This window comes from Corvus hawaiiensis, chromosome 19 (genome assembly GCF_020740725.1).
Source record: "Corvus hawaiiensis isolate bCorHaw1 chromosome 19, bCorHaw1.pri.cur, whole genome shotgun sequence".
In the NCBI taxonomy this organism is placed as follows: Eukaryota; Metazoa; Chordata; class Aves; order Passeriformes; family Corvidae; genus Corvus; species Corvus hawaiiensis.
In genome coordinates this window covers 8,191,996-8,206,355 of record NC_063231.1, presented here as the reverse complement: position 1 = coordinate 8,206,355, position 14,360 = coordinate 8,191,996, and the positions used below count along the sequence as shown (strand labels likewise).

Below are 14,360 nucleotides of genomic sequence, written 5' to 3'. Positions count from 1 at the left end.
TTAATCTGCTATAAAATGAAGGCAGCTCCAGGTAAAACCAGTTCTATTCCTCCTGATCATAAAAGGAAGGGGAAAAAAATGTTTAACATGAGCTGAGGTTGAAGAATCTTAATTTAAAAACTTGCAGGGAAAAAAATCCATTAGGAAAACTCTGCATACAATTGTGAAATTCTCACTGTGGAGAACCAAGATGCTGGGAGCTCTTGTTCATATGTCTGGCCTTACCTCCAAGGCAGGGAGGTGACCCTACAGCCCCAGGATGGGGAGAGGGTGCTGACACCAGCTGGGAACATCCTGGGCAGGAGCCACACTCCAGGCTTCTTCCCCACCATCAGCCTCTCTCCTTCCCCTACTCCTGTGGCTGTCAGAGCTGGCTGGCTTTCAGGAGGAGCAAACAGCCTGGTTTGGGTGCAAACTGGGTGTATTTGGCACTGAAAATTCATGCCAGCCGTGGTGAGGCCAGAGCAACTGTGCCCACAGGAAAGATTCAGCTTGTGACTACTTCACTCACCAAAAAACCAAAGACCTGTCTCCTTCTGTCTAACATCTACTTGCAAAAGCTTTGGGAGCTGCTTTTCCAGTTAGGTTGAAGCTGATGTTTGCGAGCCCACTGTTCCCAATGACTGATCAGCACACCCCGATAGACTTTTCCCATCAGAGCATTTATTTTTACAACAGGACACCGAGTCCTCAAACAAACGAAGGCTTGCACAAGAAATCGTCTGCCTCAGTTTGGCAGCAAACAGGAATATTTCTCTTTATTCTAAACCCAAATTTTTGTGGCTAAATAGAGCCAAAAATATATCTCACCCCGCTACTTGTCCCAGACGCGAGACATCTCTGAATGCCGAAAGCAACTCTTCTCCTGCCACAAATGGACCAAATAAACCCAGCACGAGACTGGTGCTTAGGAGAAGCCGATGTGCCTCTAATGCTGTCATCTACAGCAAGCTGCATCTGCAAACTGATCTTTTATTAATGGATTTATATCCATGGGAAAGCTGCGGAGCACGTGAGAACTCCATGGCTGGGAGCTGGACCCCCAATCGCTCCATGCCCACAGCTGGGACTGCTGGCCACGACCCAGGGCTCAGCCTTAGGCAGGCAAATTTCCTTCCTGCCCCAGCATTTAGCCCAGAGCCTGGTCCTCCCTGAGCTGTGGGAGGGCAGCTGGGTGGTGTGGGTGTGTTGCTGTCATGGGTTGTTCTGCTGAGGGTTTCGGTAGATGCCGAGGCTGGGATGTGCTCGGTGCTGGCTGCAGAGTGCAGGGGAGCTGCAGGATGAGAAGGAGTCAGGGTTAATTGGTGAATTGTGGTTAATTGCTTGTTGAGAGCTGGGACAGATGAGGTTAGAAGCCTTGGGGGATCTGCCAAAGGGAAGGCAGGGCATGGTGAGTCCCTGAGCTGCCCTGGGCATTCAGCAGTGCCCAGGGGGGAATAGGAAAGACAGCTCTGACCCCAATTTCTCCCATAGCCCAACCCAGTGTCCCCTCACCCTTGATGCCAAAGATTCCCTCCCAGAGCCAAGGCAGTGGTGGGTGAGTGACCCAACCTTTGCTGGGAGCCATAGATGGACACCCCAGAGCCAGGCCTTACTCCCTGGGGTCACTGAGCAGGACACAAAGCTACATCAGTCCCAAATCCCACACAGAATCTCAGTATGGCTGAGGTTGGAAGTGACCTTAAAAACCATCTCATTCCAACCCCCTTCTACTAGACCAGGTTGCTCAAAGCCCTATCCAACCCATCCATCAACACTTCCAGGGGCGTGGTATCCACATCTTTGGGCAACCTGCACCCCTTCCACCCCACCCCAGCTGGATCACCCCGGCTCTGCTGCCTTTTGTGTCCCTACGAGATGCTCCTGGCATCCAGGCAGCAGGCGGGAGGCCACAGAGAAAGGGCTGGGTGTGCACTCATCTGGGAACTGAAATGCTACTGAAAGTAATGCAAAAATGGGGTTTTCCCTTCCAATCCAGCCATTCGAGGTTTCAATTTCCTTTCTCCAGAGCAAGACACTTTTCTTGAGACTTCACAGCCTCACCAAGAGGCAGGAAGACCTATAGATCCTGCGTGAAACACAAAAAAATCACCACTAAAATGCTTGAAGACCGGGCTTTTTGCGCCAAACCAGCACTTCCTTCCCACAATTCCCCCAAAGTTGCATCATCCCAGGTAGCTGCTGCATCCCACCTGGCTTTTACTCCGAAGCACTGTTACGTGGTGTGAGGGTCAGAGCCAGCCTCTCTCCGGATCTCCTCCTCTCCCTCGGAGTGCCTGGGGACAGAGGAGACGGGGTGAGCTGTGGGCAGTGCTGCTGATTGCAGCCCCTGTCTAAAGGGAAGGGATAACTTGCTCCAGTGAAGGGCATTTTTGCACTGAAGAGCGGAGCCCTCAGTAACAGCAAACCCTCCTTTTCCCCATGTTCCCCCCAGCTCTGCAGAGCACCGTGCAGCAGCAGGGATGAATCTCCCTTACAGGGGACTGAGCAGCTCAGCTCCAGTCCCACAAGGAATTGCTGCAGCACAGTTTAGCCTGGAATATGCTGATTTTATCCAACAATTCTCTTCTTCTTCTTCTTCTTCTTTCTTATTTCCCAGGAAATAAATAAATCATGCAAGTCTTCCATCACCCGCTCTCCAAGCAGCTGTCCCTGTATCGCGGCCCATGCTTCCCCTGGGCTTTGGAACTGGGTCAGTGAGCGACATCCAGCACTGGTTGCTTCCCACTGAATTTCATAGAAAGCAGATATGGCCCCTGGAGCCACTTTTGGAGCAACTTTGCCTTTTCAGCATGAATCTCAGCCAGCCCGGGGTGGGCTGGAGGAGCAGGCCATGCCCAAGCACAGCCCTCAGAGGGACCAGGGTGTCTGTCAGCAGCATTTCCCTGCATCCCTCTGCCACACTGGTGCTCAGAGCTTTGCATCTTCGCTACCTGGTAGGGAAAGGATGTCTTTGAACCTCCATCCCCTGCCCAACTTGGCTGAAATAAGCCAGCAGGCTCGAAAGCCATCTGGGGGAGCAGGCACAGAGCACACAGCACTTACTACTGGGGAAACCAGGCAAAAGAGGGAGCAGCTTCATCCTGTGATTGGGCCCTTGCTCTTCTGACAGTTTATTCTCTGCCTGGTTAGACCCCACAGTAAAAGGGAAATTGTGCTCAATGGGTTGGAGACCAGATCTTGGGACAGAGCTTGTCTCATCATAAGGAACGTGGCTGAAACAAGTCCAGGGACCTCCTTAAGCTGCCAAAGCAGCGCTGCAGAGACCAGAAAGGTGGATGAAACCTGTCCCTACCTCCAGATACCATTGGCTTTTCCACTTGTGCTCCTTTGCAGTGCTAGAATTTGGGGTGACTTTCAGTAACTCACTCCAAAATCAGAAGGAAAAGCCAGAGACGCTCTCTGAGTCACTGGCATGTTGTTACCAAGGACACTAAGGTTCCTGATTTTGAAGAAGAGATTAATTACATTCTACAAATAGACATTTTATCTGCATTGAAGAGCAGCAAGAGCAAGTTCTTTTAGCGTGGCTCATTATGTATCAGCAGGTAGTATTGTGACAGATGTAGGAATGCAGTCGTATTGTCACTGGGGTTTAATCATCAGAAAGCTGTCTTCCCCGGGTCAGCTCCCTGCGAGGATTTGTAATATTTACATAGCACTTGGGGCTGGCTTCTTTATTGCTGGGAGTCTGTATTCACTCGTCAGTCTCTCATTATGCATGTGCCAGTATTAATTGCATTTAGAAATGAGATTCTAAAGCAGAAGTGAGAGCTATTTAGACCTCCATTCAGCTTGAAAGACAGCAGCCTTCTGTGTGACAGCTCTCGAGATGTTCTTGTGCTCAGCTCTCTCCCCAGCTGAAAAGCAGGTGTTGGAGGGAGTTGGTGTCAGAGCCACTGTATCAGCACTGCCTTTTGTGCATGCCCAGACATTTATATAACCGACAGGATAATGACTCCGCAGAAGTGGCACAGAATTGACCCTTCTGGTACTGGATTGAAAACAGCCAGGGAGAGAGTGGAGCTGCTCAGCTGCTGTGCAGCTATGGGGGGAAAGCGATGCTGAGCCTTTTCTCCTGTGGAAAGAAGAGGGGTGTTCCCTTGCTGGTGGGTTTGGGGGTAATTTATCGGCTCACCTGTGCCTGCAGCACTTTGGGGCTGTGTTTGTGGCCTTGTTTATGTATTTAAAGTGTTCAGAAATTCGGCTGGCACTTGTCTGTGCCTGCCTGCTGCACGCTGATTGCTCCAGCCCGGAGAAGCAGAGCCGTGTGCCACTGCTGCCAGCTGCCAGCCGTGCCTGGGCAGTGGAAATGAGGAGGTCACGGCCTCTTTCCAGAAGGAAATAAGCTGGAAGGTTAATCCAGATGATGCCAAGCTACCAGCTCTGTTTTCCCCAGCCTGAAGTGCAGAGGGCCTGTCCTTGCCTTGCCGCACAGTGTGTGGGGTGTTCTCCTGGGGGGACATCAGCACAGGCACTAAATGCTCCCTCTCTCCATGGCCCTGGCTCCCAGCCCCAGGAAAACAACCCCTCTGGGGCCCAGGGGATTCATGTGCAGCCTGTTGGGAGGGGACTGAAAAAACCAGCAGCAAAGCAAATCCACGTTTCACTTCCCAAAGTGCCTCCTTTGCTTTGCCATAGTCCAGCACTGCCTCACCGAGCCTGAGACCTCTCCAAGTGCTCTCTGTGGAGGACATCTCACAGACCTGGCTCTTTCCAACAGGCTCCTTTGTGTGACCTTTGTGCTCCTGGACTCCTGTGGGGGCTCAGTGCCCTGCATCCCCCCACGCTGGACTGGCACCAAGACCAAACCCAGCCAGCAGCATCTCTATCTCTCCAAACCCAGGAGCAGGCAGTGAGCAGCTCCTGCCAGGAAGAGACTGGAGGGGAAGAACACGAGAAAGGCAAACAGAGCAGACATCCATAGCCAGCCCTGGCCTCCAGCCAGGACCTTCTCGTTAAATATCACACAAAACAAAGAATAAATCACTGCTTGCTGAGGAAATCCAAGCACTGGAGCCCAAGGAGTCCCTCTTGACCTTCCTGTCTCTTGACAGCAGGTTAGTCCAGGACAGTGTTCCAGTTTGCTTTTCAGCTCCAGCAAGGGACAGGGATAGCAGACCCCACAGTCGGGATGTTGGGAGGAATCCTTTCAAACCTCTTTGTCTGAGGTGGTGGCAGCCAGCTCCAGTGGCCAACACTGATCCCATGGCTGAGCACCCCAGCTCTGCGAGGGTGGGCCAAGGACAACCTGTGCCATTCCTGGCAGCCCCAAGGTATATAAATAGAAGACAAGGACGTGAAGGAGGTCAAGTGAGCAGGGGATTTCACATAATCTGATCTTGCCTGTGCTGCTCATTTGTGTCCTTTGCCCAGGATGCACGCCCTGCTTCACACACGGGGACGTCAGAGGCAGAGGGTTGATCCTGCACCAAGCCAGGTTTATCCCATGGAACATGTGGGCTCCTGACATTTTCTTCACACAGGCTGTTTCTCAGGGATGTCTTTAACCCAGCAGTCACTCAGAGAAGTGCACATATGGAAAATCCTGGTCTTTCTTGCTGTATGGGGTCCTGGTGCCTGACCAGCCTAAGCCCAATCCTCTAGCTGGCCAAAATCCTGTTGGATCAACACAGGACTGGGGCTCTGGTGCCTCAGGTCTGTTCCTGGTCTTGAGGATGCTGCCTGCCCTTCACCAGGGCCATTGTGCCTTGGTCTCCTGTACCACTTCTCCCCAGTCCCTGGCCAGCAGCACATTTTTCTCTTGCTTCTGCTGCTTTTCTTTTCCAGGACATGAAACTCTGGAAACAGAACCTCTCCTGGTGTAAAGCTATCAGTGGAACGGCTCTGATTTATGCCAGCACAGAGAAAGGCAAGTAGATGAATGTCCAAAATAGATCAAGTAGAAAAGCTGTTAATAGCCACTGGTCTTTAATGGTGAGAGCAATTAATCACCAAAAGAACTAATCTAGGAGTGTACGGCTTCTCTATGGGCTGGTGTCTGCACCCAGACCAGCTGCCTGTCTGAAGGCTGCAGCAGGGCTTGGAGGAAGTTTTTCCTGCCCATGCAGCTCTGAGTGTCCCTCATGCTCCCAGGTCCATGCCGTGATGGGAACCCTCATGCTCATTCCAGCTTTTTGCTGCTGGTGCTGGCACCAGCCACATTTTGTCCCTATGCTGTGCTGCTGTCTCACCAGCCACACGATGATGATGATGATCGTGGTGGTGGTGATGAAGCCAGAACCAGGCTATGGGCCCCCAGTTAAAATGTGGTGGAAGGAGTGCTGATCCTGCCTTGAGTGGAGGTAGCCAGGGCAGCACCACATCCCTCCCAACCTCAGCCTTTTCAGCTCCAGGTTCCTTCCTATCTCCTTGTGCACAGATTTGTGCTTTATTCACTGCCTGCTCCTAAGAAGCTGACCCCTCACACTGCTCCCCTGGGCAGGGCTTGTGCTGCAGCTGGATCTGCCTGTCCAGGGCTGGGGCACAGGGCTGTCAGCACACTGCGAGCTCTGGTGCCATCATTCCAGGTGACTTGTCCCCCAGCCCGTTTCTCCTGCAGCTTCCCAAGGGATGGACTTGCAGTCTGCCAGCCTTGCCAATCCCCCCTACCCTCTGCCCAGAGACAGCCCCCACCTCTGCAGCTCGTTTGCTCGGACACTTAATGAGTGTTTAATTCAGCCAGTGCTGCAGGTAGCATAGAGACAGTTGGGGCCACAGAGGCCAGGAGATGCCTTCCCTGCTCTGAGCCTTGTTTCCCCCTCCCCTGACTCAATGGGCTCATTAAGTGCCAATTTGACCTCCCCACTTTCAGATGTCTCCAATCTCCACTGGTAAATAGATTTGTGCGTCTCCAGCGGAAACCTCCTGAGCTGAGCCTGGTGTTGGAGCAGGCGCTGCACAGCGAGCGAGGGCGATGCTCAGGCTCGCTGTGAGCACGGCCCCACTGCCACCGAGCTGAAGCCAAGCCAGTGCTGAACGGGGACAAGACTCCCTCCCAAAAGGCACGGGGAGCTGCAGGTAGTGGAAGCCGCAGCCGCCGGCACCGTGCCCATGGCGCAGCGGGGACGCATCGAGCAGGAGGTGACCCTGCCCTCCAGTCACAGTTTTGTCATTGCCTTGGTGTGGGACTGCAGCAAGTCCCTTCCCATCTGCTCCCTGCCTTCGCCTTGGAGCCAGGATGAGCGTGAGCGTGTGTGTGAACACGGAGCACAGCGCAACAGGGTGCGGGGTGGTGGCTGCTGGCTCTTCTCAGAGCCAACGTTTAGCTGATGCTCTCGAGCATTCCACACACCCAGACACTCCTCCAACCTCCCAGAACCCCAGGGATGGAGCAGGACCTCCCCAGGGCTGTTTTACACCAGCTGGGTCTCAATGGCAGCCTGGTGATGTCCCCACAGCTGAGATCACTGCTCAATCTCCCAAGCCAAGGCATGACGACAGTCAGGCAGCCAAGCTGCAGGTGCTGGACTGCTCCGTTTGGGAAACACCTTGATCAGTGCATGTAGAAGCATCCCAGTGGTTCATCCCTGGCCCTTTGCACCAGACAAACAGGAGGACCAATCCTTCATTTCCTCCTGACTGGCGCTGGTGCATGGGAGAGGAGGTGACAGCAGATCACAGAAGGCTCCTCTCTGCCCAGCTAGAGAAAATGCCTCCCGGTGTCCCCCAGAGAACCAAAACCAGAAGGAACCCAAATATCTCCATGAATACAACATAAGTTGAGAAGTGAGATCCTCCACCCCAGGACCACCCCTCACCCTCCCAGCCCCAGGGCCCTGAGGGGTCGGGAGGGGGACAGGAGAGGACGTACGGTTCAACTTTGTTGCAGAAGCGGCGCCGCAGCAGGAGGACCAGTGGACCCAGGATCAGGATGGTGGTGCACATGGCGCTTCCTCCATCACCACCAGCACCCACAGACCTTCACATCCCTCCCGGAGGCACTGCTCAGCCCAGGGCTGTCACCCGTGCGTGGCTGGCCTGTCACCCCTGCTCATGGGCACCTCTCCCCAGCAACCACCTGAAAGCTCTCAGGGAAGGTTTCAGGAGGAATTAAGGCAGGATCAGATGTAATTAGGAGGCAGCAAATGAGGACGTTCTCCTCTGACCTCCGGGTGGGAGGGACCCCAGAGCTGATCTGTAACACCTTGAGCATTGAATCGGTTTCGGTGTGTGGTGTGCTCCTGCCCTGGCTGGTCCCAGCCCTGCACTTTGGCCAGGTGGGTGCTGGGGCAAACGTGTCATGGACCAGGCCAGTTCCCACCTCATCCACCCCATGGCACCCCCAGTCTGTCTTCCTGCCCCCACCAGCCCCACACCACCAGGGCTGGGTACTCCCTTCTGCTCCCCCCTTTCCCGTGTGCCTCCCTCCCCTCTTTGCCCACCTTCCCCCTGCTCCTCTCTTTCCCTCCTGCTCCTCCATCCCTCCTCCTGCCAGACCTGCCTCAACCCGCTCCCCCCCTCCCTGGCTCCAGTAATCTGACAGGCTCAGACTTGCCTGTAATTCCCTGTGGACTCATCTCAGCCAGCTGATCCCAAGACCTTGTCTGCATCCTTCCGTCACCTGGGCTGGGCTTGCCTCCTTGTCCCCACTCTCCCATGGCTCAGCAGCACACACACCTTTCTTCACAGAGCTGCTCTGGCCCTATGCTCTCCCCCAGATCTCCTTGCCCATCCTGTTCTCTTGCCAGGGAAGATTTCCCTCCACTCTAAGCTCCACAGGCGGTGAATCACCTTCACACATCTTGTCCCAGCTCAGCCCTCTGCAAAGCAGAACATGTTCTGGAGTGACTCTGTGGGTTTAGGTTAAAGAGAACAACTGGGAAGCACCTCTGCAAGAGGGGCAGCGGGGAGACAGCTGTGTTTGCCAGGCAGATCTGTGGACACAGACATGGGGCTCGGTGGTGGTGGTGGTGCTGACCTGGAGAAGAGCCCCAGAGCAGGCAGGGAGCTGCAGACACTGGCTGTGGGGTTTTGCCCCCAGGTGGGGTTTTGCCATGAGGTTCCTCCAGTGACTGCTCTCAGCCTGTCCCACATGGACACTGTGGCAATGGGCTCTGATCCATGGAGTCTAACACTGCTGCTCATCAAAGTTGGGATGTGTCTCCTTTTGGGGCTGTGCACACCATCCTGAGGGTTCTCCCCATGCCCCAGCTCCATTTTGGCCCTGGGGCATGAGACGGGCTGACTTGGGATGGACATTGGCCTCAGCAGGGCAGCTGAGAAAAGCACCAACCTAGGCATTCCCATAACTCAGACAGAAAACAGCTTCCTCCTGCAAAAGGGTTTTGAAACCCAGAACCAAATCCAAGCAACCTTGATGGGTCTGGGTTCAGTGAGTGGTTGGGTCTGAAAGAAAGCAAAACTGAGCTTTCCAGGAAGCCTGGCTTTCCATCCCCATCCAGCCACAACCAGAGATGCCCCCTAAATCCAGCCACGGCAGGGGCCTGGGACAGCTGTTGTTAATCTTCTCCTGGTGGACATGTCCTCTCAAAGTACTCCAAAAACAACAGTCTCAAGCAGCACTTGAAATGTCAGTAAAACCAAATTCCTCTAAGGCTATCCAGTAAACAGTCCCTGCTCCTGAACTTGGGGGTTGGCCAGGAGCAAAGGGCATGGATCTGGCCTTGTTACTGGCACCGGCAGGATGGGAAACCTTGCTGAGAGTGGTGGAAGAAACATCCCAAGTGTGTCCTGCGGTCAGATGGAGACAAGAGTGAATAATTCCTTCCTGAGTGTAAGTCAGGCCGGCCGGAGGGCGCGGAGCTGCCTTATGCAAGGCACCGGGGAGTGCGTGGGGTGGCCAAGCCCCGTGTCCTGGCCAGGCGCTCTGGAGCACGCTGAGCCCCCAGGAGCATGGTCCGGTATGCTGGGAAGTCACTGGAGCCAAACAAACAGCGGCTTCTGGCTGAGCTGAAGCCCAAGAGGCTGGAAGGACCTTCTTTTCCCTGGCAGTCGGCAGCCCGGCTTTCGTAATCCCCACTTGTAAACTCTTCTCCCCTCGCCGAGACCCAGCCAGGCTGACACCAGCAAAGTCCCCATTCTTGCACCCCAGGTGCTGCCTGAGGCCCTGAGCTCACTCCTTCAGGGACTTGTTTAGGTTTACCCACCTAACCAAACAGGGCACCATCACTTGGGCTGCCTGAACCTCCCCCTGTGGGCACAAGCCCTGGGTGTGAAGGGGAGCCCGGTGCAGGAGGCAGTGCCTGAGTGCTGGCCCCTGCACTCACTTGGGTGACCTCTGCAACGCAAAACACATCTTCTGGAATCGATTGACTTTGGCACTGAGGTCACTGGGTGACCTTGGCAGCCAAAACTCGCCCCATGAGGGAACATATCCCCTGCAAACACTCTCGATTGATGCTGAGAGGTGCTCGGTTCAAAGGCAAGGTAATGTGAGCAGATTAGTTAATGCTTCTTACCCTGGCTCTTGAGAGCAGGGCTGGAATGACGGGGCAGACTTAATGGGTTTTGAAGGCTTTTCTTTTTATAATATGAATCAATGAAGCTATACAAGGAGCATGGATAATGTGATCGGAATAAGAATCAGGGCTTGTCTTTGAACCGGAGCGAAGTCCCTGACGGTGTTTACTTCATGTCCTGGCACCAAATGTGAGATGACATGAATACATTAGCTTGCTGGCTTTCCTGAGCAACCCCTGCCATGCTCAGACCAGCTTCAGGAAGGAAAAGAGCAGCAAAGAGAATCAGTTTGGAAGTGTGGACTTGTTTCCCAATAACCCTTGCTTACCGCTGAAGGGTCTGGCTGTGACAGGGGCTGTGCTCCAGGGGGCAAGAGCTGAGCACTGGGGGTGAAGGGGAAGGTGGAGGCAGTTCAGGATCTGGGGAAGTTTACCAGCTGGCAAATGCCTTGTCCAGGAAGCCCTGTGGTGCTGGATCTGTCTTCTGCTTCCTGAGTGTCTCTTGCTTCATCTCTCCCAGCTGCATCACAAGGTTTCAGTTTCCTAAAACCCAGTATGGGACTGGGAGTTTTTGCAATGTTCCCAGTCTGGGAACAGGTTGGTCTGGGTTGGAAGTGATCTCCAGAGTTGTCTTGGCAGCCTCTCACCCTGCCCTTCCCTGCCCTGCCCTGCCCTGCCCTGACTGAGAGCCCTGGGCAGCACCAGCCCCACTCCCAGGGCTCCTTTCTTCCTATTCCCCTGGATTTCCTAATCCTTGGGGGTTTTTGGTTTGTGTGGGTTGGTAGGGATTTTTTGGGGAGGAAGCCAGAAAAGCTGACATAAGGATTAAGGTCAGGGGGAGGTTGTGCTGTCCCCATCACACCCACTGCCTCCCCTCTGCCTGCTGCTGCCAAGGGTCTGCATCCCATGCTCCCTTCCCAGGTGCTGCTGCTGTCCCAGTCCCCAGCATCCCACACCTTCCTGATTCACACATGGGAGTGGTGAACTGAGGTTGGAGTGGCCACAGGGTTTGGGGCCCCCTCTGGGAGCTGGGGGCTCGGGGCAGGGTCCCACTGGAAGGTTTGCTCTGGTGGCACCTCAGTCTCTGCACAAAGCCACATTTGCTGGACAGAGGAACCCCTTGGACCCCAGAGTAGAGGAACCCTGCTCCATGTAAGAAGGGGCTGGTTTGGTTTAAGCACATTCCCCCCAGCTCCGGCAGCACCGCCTGCGGTCTGGATTCCATCGGCAGAGGAATGTCTGCTCCCAGCTTTGCCCCTCACCACAGCCCAGGTATCACAGAGCTGCCCAGGGCTGCGAGGGGACAGCAGCTCCCTGCTTTGGCACTTCCCTGGCACATCTCTTCCCAGCCAAGCTGAAGACATGGGACTGGGGAAATCCCAGTTTCTCGGTACTTCAGGTCTTTCCGAGTAAATTGGTGACCAAGCCTTCCAGCAACGTGGACAATGACTGCATGGTTAAACTGGGGTCACCCCCACCTTGGGATGGGGATTCAGGCAGCAATCCAACCCCAGCTGAGTCTGGGGGGGTCCTGCTGGCTGCAGCCCCTTTTGTCCTCCAGCCTGATCCTATAGAGACAGCTCAGACCACAGGCACTGCTGGCACAGAGCTGGAGCACCAGGATTGCACACGACCGCCCGGGATCAGAGAAGCTGGGGGTAGGAAACCTGCAATAAGCACAGAGCATTTATACAAGCTTTAGGCTAAATCCTTCCCTCCCTGGGCAGCAGCACTGCAAAGCCATTTCCTAAAGTCTTGTTATTCCTTTTCAGGCCAGGGCTTTGCAGTTGGCAGCAGGGCTGGATTAGGAAAAGGGAGAGAGAGGCCTGGCAGGCTGAGGGCATTGCTGGGTGAGCTGGGCTGGCAACCAGAGCCTTTGGTTCAGCAAAGGTCGGGGTGACAAGTCCAATATCTCCAGGTCAGGTACTGCAGCAGCCCAGAGTGGCTCTGGGAGGAGAATGAAGGAGGAACACCCAACCTGGCATGCACCACGCCTTATTCCACTCAGAATCCCAGGACTGCTCCTGTTCTGGCCAGGTTGGTGTCCTGAGGGTCTGGAGACGGGATCCTCGCTGCACCCCTGGAATCCCACCAGCACCAAGGCCTTGGGGCAACTCCCGAAGCTCCTTCCCAAAACGGCCCCTGCTGGATCTCATGTGGTGCCTTCCTGGGACCACCCCAAGTAACAGTGTCTGTCAGAAGGCCCCAGGGAGCTGACATTGCAGGGGACACAAGAAGTGACCTGTTATTCTCCAGGAACCAAATAACAAGGCTGTCCCCATGCACCAGGAAGGGTGGACTCAGCCCCGAAGGTCTGGATATGAGGTGTCTGCCTTCGCCCTAGAGACCGTGGAGAAGTCAAAGGTGGGGATCTGCCATCATCCACATCCCACATGCTGTGGAGCTGAAGTCTTGGGGTTTTTTGCCTTCACCTCCCACTCAAGGATTAGGAGCCAAGTACATTTCTCATTGCACCCAGCACATGAGAGGAGGAGAGGCAACGTGGGAGGGCACAGGGGAGTGGGAGAAGCCGTCAGCAGGTGGGTACAGACCCCTCAGGAACATGGCATGCCACAGGCAGAGGCTTGGAGGGCCTGGAAACCCATCCTCCCCTTCTGCAGCTGGGATGGAGGATTGCCTGAACAAGCACTTGCTCTCTTCATGCTGTGCAGAAGCTCTGGGAGAAGCAGGCTCAGGCTCAGCAGGGACAGGGCACCGCAGTGTCACCCCATCATGGGGACAGGTCCACAGGAAGGAGGTGGAAAGCAGGAGGGCTGTGATGCTCAGCTGGTGAGGGGAAAGGGATCAGGGTGTTGAATCAGGATCTGAGAGAGATGGATTGATTTCTTCAATATGGATTATGCAGGCTGACCCCGTCTCAGTCTCTGCACTGGCCATGGGGACCAATGTTCTCTGTCCCCCTCCCTGAGCCCCATGGCCCTGGAGTGCCCTGTCTGAGCAGCAGGCACTGTGCTGAGCTCCCCTCTGGGCCAGCAGGCAGCAATGGTGTCACCGCAGCATCTTTCTCCTTCTGGAACAAGTCGCCTCCTAACCCCAAGCCCTTGAGAGCAACACTCATGGGAAACCATGGAAACGGGTGGCAGGCACGTGACAGCGTGTGCCTGCACTCCTGCCCTTGATTTATGTCCCACGTCTGGGACGAGACACAGAAATGCAGGGCTGTTGGGATCGTTTGGGATTTTGAGGCAGCGGAGAATCACCACAGCTTTACTCCCCATCTCCTGTTTGTGGAGCAGGATGGCACATGGGAATGGGGCTGGGCTCCTGACAGGGCCAGACCTGAGGAGCCCAGAGGGGGAGGCAGAAACCTGGAAAAGGCTGGGGGATTTCTCACTTATTTTTCTAATATTTTCTAATATTTTCTAATATTTTAATATTTCTAAGTGGAGACTTTTGAGCCCACACCCTTTGACTCCTGGTGCCAGGGAGCGAGGAAGGGCACCCTCTGCACCCAGGAACCAGGTGCCAGGCTGTGAGCCCGGCGTGGGCTAGGACACCAGGTACAAAAGCATCGAAGATTCCTTTTCTTTAAACACACAGCAAGTGATAGCCAACGCTCCACCCAGATTATCCCCCCAGTGCTCATACTGGTCAGAATTTGATTTTTTCCCCTTTTTGAAAGTACTTGCACTGCACTGCAGCTTTGTTCTGGGTTTAAGCTGGGTGTCTCCGGGTTTCAGCTAAGTCTAAAGCACCTCTTCCCCTGCACCTCAAGGGAAGGTGATAAGCTTGGCTGTGCCAACCCGGGTCCAGAGGGGTTTCTCTGCTGCCTGGTGACCACCTTGGGACACTGTAGCTAATATTTGAGCTGGGGCTCATGGCTGCTCATCCCAGTGGCTAATGGACACAAAGTAAATCCAATTTCCACCAATTTGGTGAAAATCTGATGATTCAGCAGCTGCTGGCGGTGTTACTGAA

At 54.6% G+C, this 14,360-nt stretch overlaps 1 long non-coding RNA gene across 1 annotated transcript; it reads right to left on the bottom strand.

The window, feature by feature from the left end:
• Window positions 1-643: 643 nt before the first annotated feature.
• On the bottom strand, window positions 644-8,046 carry LOC125335699. The gene is made up of 3 exons (XR_007207522.1): window positions 7,814-8,046; window positions 2,193-2,276; window positions 644-1,273 (listed from the first exon to the last, which is right to left on the bottom strand). It is a non-coding gene; the product is annotated as an uncharacterized LOC125335699 (long non-coding RNA).
• Window positions 8,047-14,360: the final 6,314 nt, after the last annotated feature.